The sequence below is a fragment of the Sorex fumeus genome, unplaced genomic scaffold (assembly GCF_029834395.1).
Source record: "Sorex fumeus unplaced genomic scaffold, SorFum_2.1 ptg000072l, whole genome shotgun sequence".
Classification (NCBI taxonomy): Eukaryota; Metazoa; Chordata; class Mammalia; order Eulipotyphla; family Soricidae; genus Sorex; species Sorex fumeus.
The window spans coordinates 43,478,088-43,484,784 of NW_026606129.1; the positions used below are offsets into that span (position 1 = coordinate 43,478,088).

A 6,697-nucleotide genomic window follows, 5' to 3' on the forward strand; every position below is an offset into this window, starting at 1 on the left:
AACTCCTTTATTTCTCAAACAAGGTAGTAATGTTCCTCTGTTTCACTGGCCTTAATTAAAAGAGATCTGATTTGCGAAACACGAAGTTCACTGTGTAGTGAAAGGCAAATCTTCCTACCCGGCAGCAGTTCATCTAGTGAAAGCCACCCTTTGGGATATACCAACCCCTTCCTACTCCCACTGTCTCTACTGCCACCATAGAGGAAAAGTAAAACCAAGAGGTGAGAGAGTGAACAGGTCACAAGCCAAGTGCACAGAAGTGGAAGATTGTCATCTCTGTCCGATTTCATTACAGGCAAGGCTTTTTCATTAAGCAAGCGAAGCAAGGGCTCCGGCTCCGTACAAGCACCAAGAATTGTCTGGACTGAAAAACGTCTTGCACACGTTGGTGACTAGTATTAAAATTCATTCTGATTCCACTGGGATTAATAAGACATAAATTAAGACATAAAATAAGACATTGCTTATTTTATAGCAGCTTTGTGTTGCTATATAGCTCCTCAATCAACAGACATAAAAAGGACAATTTCTCACATGAATCTTTCTATACCATAAGGCATTCTCATCCTTTGTTAAAAAGGTTAACACCTTTAAAAAAAGACAAACACACACACAATTTAAATTAAATTTCTCAACTTAAAAATTGAGAAAATGGTGATGCAAGAGACACCATAAGCCAACAGATAGTCTATCTGTTAGAAATACAAGTGGTGGTTTTTATAATTTAAGTCAGATAATAGGGGAAAAAATCAATAAGTAATTCCTAAAAGGATTCTTCAATTATCATCAACTATAGTAAATAAAGGCCTAAGTTAAAATTTTTTTTAAAATTGCACAAATCCAGAATATGTGAAATGATGCTTTAAAGCCGGTTAGGTGAAATATTTCAGAGTTTTAGAAGAGTGGTCCAGAGTGGAGTCAGGCGTCTTTTGAGAAAAGGAAGTAAAATACTGTCATACTTATATTTGCTTTTTAATCTTTAAAAAGTCAAGCTTTTAAAAATAAAGTCATTGATATTTAATATGTTATTTGATATATGCACTGATATGTTCTACTATCCATTGGCAGCAGTACTGAAATAAATACTCATCTACAGGGAGCATGCTTAAAATTATTTTACTGAGACTCAATTTAAAATCTTTAGAAATTTTAGTTTCAAAAGCTGTGCAGCTCAAGATGCATTTGCAGTATAATGTGATTATTGAAAAGAAGTCCAAATGGACTCATCATAGCTATGTTACCTTTTTCTATACAATAAACCACTGTAGAATAGGTTAGCCTATAATACTATTTTTTCCACTGTTTAAAATCAAGGTGTAATCTGTACTGAAATTTAAGAATAAGGGGCTTTGAAAACAAAGTCATATTAAGAGGGTTGAAAGAATGGAGATTGTTATTCTACCAAAAGAGAAACAAGAGGAACGAGAAATATATATGCCAGATACATATTATCTAGATTTTTATAGAGGAAAAATATCCCTTGAAGCAACAAAATTTAAAGCAATTTTTCTTTTCTCTAGTTTATTTCATAATTAAAGAATTATAATTATGATAGAGTGTCATTTGGGCAATGCAACACTAAAATTATTGGAAAATTCGACAGGAAATTTCATATACATTAACTTTAAAATTTTTTATGTCAACTAATTCTTCTTCCATTAAAAAAAAATATGGTCTTTGACCCTCCCCAAGTCCTAGACTTAAGATCTTTCATTATAAATTGCAAATATGAGCAGACATGAAAATAAAATATAAAGAAAAGGTCTTAATATAAACAAAAGAAAGATGGAGTAAAATGCATGTCCGTCACTGCATGAGAAATGGAAGGACACTTACATACTGCATCTCTGTATGGAATGATGATGACAAGCATTGCTTGTGTCCTTGAAAATACTATGTGAAATAGAATCTATTTTAAAGAAATCCCATGCAAATGCAATGCTCCTTCTTGGTAGAGCAGGGAGAGTGTACTGCTAAAAATTTCTATAACTTCTAGAACTAAATTTCTGTAAAGTTAAAATCCTGCAAAACCCCCCCACAAACCCTTATGTATAAATCACTAGCCAAATTTGCTCTAAGATTTAGTATTAAAATGCAAGCAGATCCCATTAAATACATTTTATAATGATTTTGTAATGACCAAAATCCTTGAAAATTTAGACTTGTACAAAATTTAATTTTTTTCTTGGCTTTTAAACAAACAATTGAAGGCTGCAATTAAAAAAAAACTATTTTGCTTTTCAGTGTCATTACAGAGAGAAAAATTAAAAATGAGGAAAAATGAGTATATTCTAACTTGAAGAGAATTTTTTTTAAGCCAAGCAGTTAAAAACATTCCATCTGTACTTTCTTTCACTTTCCCAGTCCCAGAATTGTATTTTGCTGAGTGGTGTAAAACAGAAATTGGGCATTTGCTTCTGGCACTGTGACCTTCTCCAGGCCCCTGGTCACACTGCCCGATGCAGTGTATTTCTGGCACACACTTGTGATAAAGCTAGAAACCATTTTCCACACTCAAGTTGACAGCAAGTGGGAGTAAAAACATCTCTCTTTGCATCAATGAAGAGTACTACACTACAAACACATTTCCTTCTTTTGTAAGTAGATGATTTTTTTTAAAAAAAAAGATTAATATAATGGGTGATGGCTCAATACTGTTCTATTTTTCTAGCTACACACATGGAAATATCTAATTTTTGTTTCAAAAGCAATAGAGCTCTTAAAGAGCATAAACTACCTCCAATGCTTTAAAAGAAATCTATAACTGGTTGGTACAATTTTTCCCGCCAAAACATACCAGGAAACCTCCCTGTGTTTAAAAATGTAACATCTCCACCATTGCATCTACACACTTGTGTACATATACAGCCCAACTCCCCACACTTAGCACCTAGTAACTAAATCATTTGAAGAGTTGATGGGAGATCAGGGAAAAGGGGCCAGGGAGGATATATATATATATATATATATATTTTTTTTTTAAAATAGGCATGCATATTTACTGAACAAGACATTTTGCTCTGTATTTTGTCTTAGCGTGGGGGGGGGGGAATCATAATCGTATTTAGACTTTATATGGCATGGGTTACTCAGTTCACAGCTGAGGCACCTGCAGCAAATTAATTTGTTGTAGCACATTAATTATCTCATGGCTTTCTATTTAGGCTGCAGCTGTTGCTATTATGTTAATAATATTTTTTATCACCACTGTATACAACAGGTTATGGCAAGAATTGAAATATCTCTATTTTTGTGGCCCCCCCCCCCCCACACACACATCCCCCTCGCTTCCATTTTTTCTCTGTCAGAAGGGAAGACTGAAAGAAATTTAGGCAAATTAAGCCCCAAAGCACACTATAATTTTCTGTTTCTGAACTGATTTGTAAGAGAATGGGTGGCTGAAATTAGCAAAGAATCACCCCACACAAAGATGGCGCGTGCAGAATTTGTGAAAGCGAAAAAGAAGACGAAGGAGAAGCAAAAGGGGACGGAATACTGCAGTGCTGGGGTGGTGAGTGTTTGGATGGGGGCGGGGGGAATGCTGCAGTTTTCATGAAATAATAAGGTGGGGGAAAAAAAGGCATACAAAGAGTAGGTTTTTCATTGTTTGCAAAATATAAACACAGATGAATTCTGTCTTTGGTTTGTTCATGCTTTTCACTCTGCACAGCAGGGATGTTCTTAAGAAGTTGCCCTCTGCGAAATTTCACTAAATGGGAACCGTGGACCCTGCATGATGGGATTATAATCACACCAGCCACTCCTTTTACATAATTTTTTGTTTAAGATCCAGTAAGGCTCTCTGGTTTTAATATATATAAAGCAATAGACCTGTGTATGTCGATAAACTAAGGGTGTGCGTCCCTATGGTCTATTACAAGCTAAAACAAAAAATGGGTGCTACCACAACTACAAATATCAATGGATTCAAAGACAATATGAAAATTTTTTAGCTGACAAGAACATGTCTGCTTGCCTGCAGTCCCTGCAATAGCTCACCATGTTGCCTACTAACCGAAAGATCAAAAATTATCGATTTCATGGCGCTGTGTGCTCTGGAAAGGAAAGCTACTTTAAATTTTGCATTGTTTGAAAAAATGATTTAAAAGAATCATTTTTTCCCTGAACACTTTGGGATGTAAAAGTAGCTTGTCTTAATCTTATCCATGATTTCCTATAATTCTATTATTTTTAGCAGCTGGAGTCCAGAAATGATTTTTTTCGATGAATTTAGGATTTTGCCGCAGTATCCATCTGCAGTCCCAGAATCCTCCGGTAAGTTAATCCTTCTTGCGATGGGAAACGCCTTTAACCTTCTTGTGAATAAAATACCTGCAACCATTTTGAAATTTTTAATAGAGAGGTGTGTGCGTGTGCGTATGTGTGTATTTGTGTGTGTGTGTGTGTATATTGGGTAGTATGTTTTCAAAGCCTGATTTCGTAGCAAAGCAGCGACAATTGTCCTAGTTTTAGAAACGCTGAGAAATATATACCTTTGTGTTCATTGGCTATTAGGGATGTATCTCTGTTGCTTCTCTTCACATTTCCTATGTCAGCCATTAAAATGTGCTTCCTTACAATGCAAGGACTTTGTGTCAAACCAGCGGTGGTCTCCAGAACACATAACTCCTAGCATGAAGGGTGTACCTGAGCATAATAGTAGCGGCCACGAGCCTAACTCCCACGGCCTCCGCCACCACCATGGCCTTCTCTTTCTCCATCATCACTGCCCCTCCCTTGCTCTGCAGTGCACACCAGATGTGAGCTTTCCACAGTGGCTCTCCCCCGAATTTGCCCAGTGGGTTCCTAGATTACTTCTGTGTGCGAGAATAGCCAACCATGTAGTCTGACAAGAGGTATTTACAACTACTTAGCCTGTTCAGCTGGAAAGAAATCAAAAGATAACACTGAATACTGAGATGATGTATTGCAACTCAAAAGTCTCAATCCATAAATAGCCCACTTGATGAACTGCTAAATGAAAAGCTGATCCTGATTACTGTCCACTGTTTGCAGGCAGTTGAAAATGTTTTTTAACAGGTCTTCACAGATAGATCGGATTTATTGTTCATGAATACCTGGAATTATTATTTAGTCTTATCTTTTGGCGGTAGGAGGATTTTTCTAGGGGCGATTCAGAGATAGAGTCTGGAGGAGACCACACCCTAGTTTTACAGATCTTTTTCTGGTGACCATTTCTGTTTATTTTTTGAGCAGAACTGATTAATAATTATAATTATACATTAATTATACATTAATTCAAAAGGAGCCAGTCATCCATTTCCCTCTCTCTCAAGGAAGCTCATTGTCTTAGTTGCTCAACAAATGTTTAATTAATGGATTTCATAAAGTTAACTATTCAAACAGTGAATGGGCCTTCTTTACAATGGTCACTTGATTAATGTTTCTGCCGGAAGTGCAGAAACAACCTGGGTATGAATTTTGAGGGGGCTAAAAGTGATTCAGAAGCATATGTTGTAGTGAAGCAACGCGTCTATTCAGGTTCCACAGAGCCATGGCTCAGTAGACGAAAGGTTTGATATTCCAAGTATTGCCTCCTCTGTAAAACTAGCTGGAGGAGACTCTTGGTTTTGGGAAAACAGTCTGAAATTCAGAATCATTTTTCTTTTGAAGTTTCACAAATAGATCAATTTATGTCAAACACAAGTTAACTGGGTAGAAATGGTGTAAACGAACCAAAGGTGTTTCTTGTTTGTTTTTTGTTTTAAATAAATGACACTTATTGCCTAAGGTGAATTATTTAAGATGTACTTTTTTCAAAAGGAAAACAAAATTACTTATTTCTCCAAGCCATCATGTATTTTGATGTCTATAATTTCTTGGTGGCTGACTGGTAGTATTTGTGTTCATTTCATAGGAGTTGTTCATTTTATTTTTTTGTGAAACAATTGGAAAATTTTCTGTTTAATAAATTCATCTAACTTATCTTAATGTTTGCGACCCAATAATTCTTCAGTACACATAGGTGTACTGAAATGATGAGAAGAAAATCTTGCTGCATTGTTGCAAATTTATATTTTCATTAATATCAGGCTTGCTTAAATAATTACTAAGGATTTTAATACCCTAACTCTAAATTTAAATTAAAATATCTTAACTATATAAAAATCTTTCAATTATTTTGGCATCTGAGTAGAGACATACAAATATAGGACTGTTTTAACCCTTCAGATGTTTTAATGGTGCAAATGTTTCATAATCAGCTTTCACACTGCATCCTATTTAGAAAAAAAAAGCAATACCTAAACATAGGAAGAAACCGTAATAAAAAAAATACCCTCCAATATTATCAATCATCTGATTTTAAGTGTATGACTTTAATCAAATCAACTACATTATTTTCTAACTATGAGAAATGAAATTGGAGATCAGTACCTGGAAATGTTATTTTATTTTTGAGTTTGTTAGAAAAACTGTTTTGATGAAATAACTTTTCTATTCCATCCATTTCTGCATTAAAATGAGCAATGTTAACCACAACCTCGGCTACACTTAATTATACAAAATTACTAGCAGAGATACAAACAAGAAAGTCGTTCTAGACAATGAGTTTTGCTGAACATCATCTCAGGGTGTGGACTTTTCCAGCCCAGGGACCATATGTACTCTGGAAATAGCAGTTGGCATAACCAATGTATATAGTAAAATGTCTTTAAGACAGGATAGAAATAGAATT

The 6,697-nt window shown here is 35.1% G+C and overlaps 1 long non-coding RNA gene across 1 annotated transcript; it reads left to right on the forward strand.

The window, feature by feature from the left end:
* The first annotated feature begins 3,306 nt into the window (after window positions 1–3,306).
* LOC130037862 (uncharacterized) lies at window positions 3,307–5,703 on the forward strand. The gene is made up of 3 exons (XR_008794499.1): window positions 3,307–3,511; window positions 4,196–4,275; window positions 5,635–5,703. It is a non-coding gene; the product is annotated as an uncharacterized LOC130037862 (long non-coding RNA).
* The last annotated feature ends 994 nt before the right edge of the window (window positions 5,704–6,697 follow it).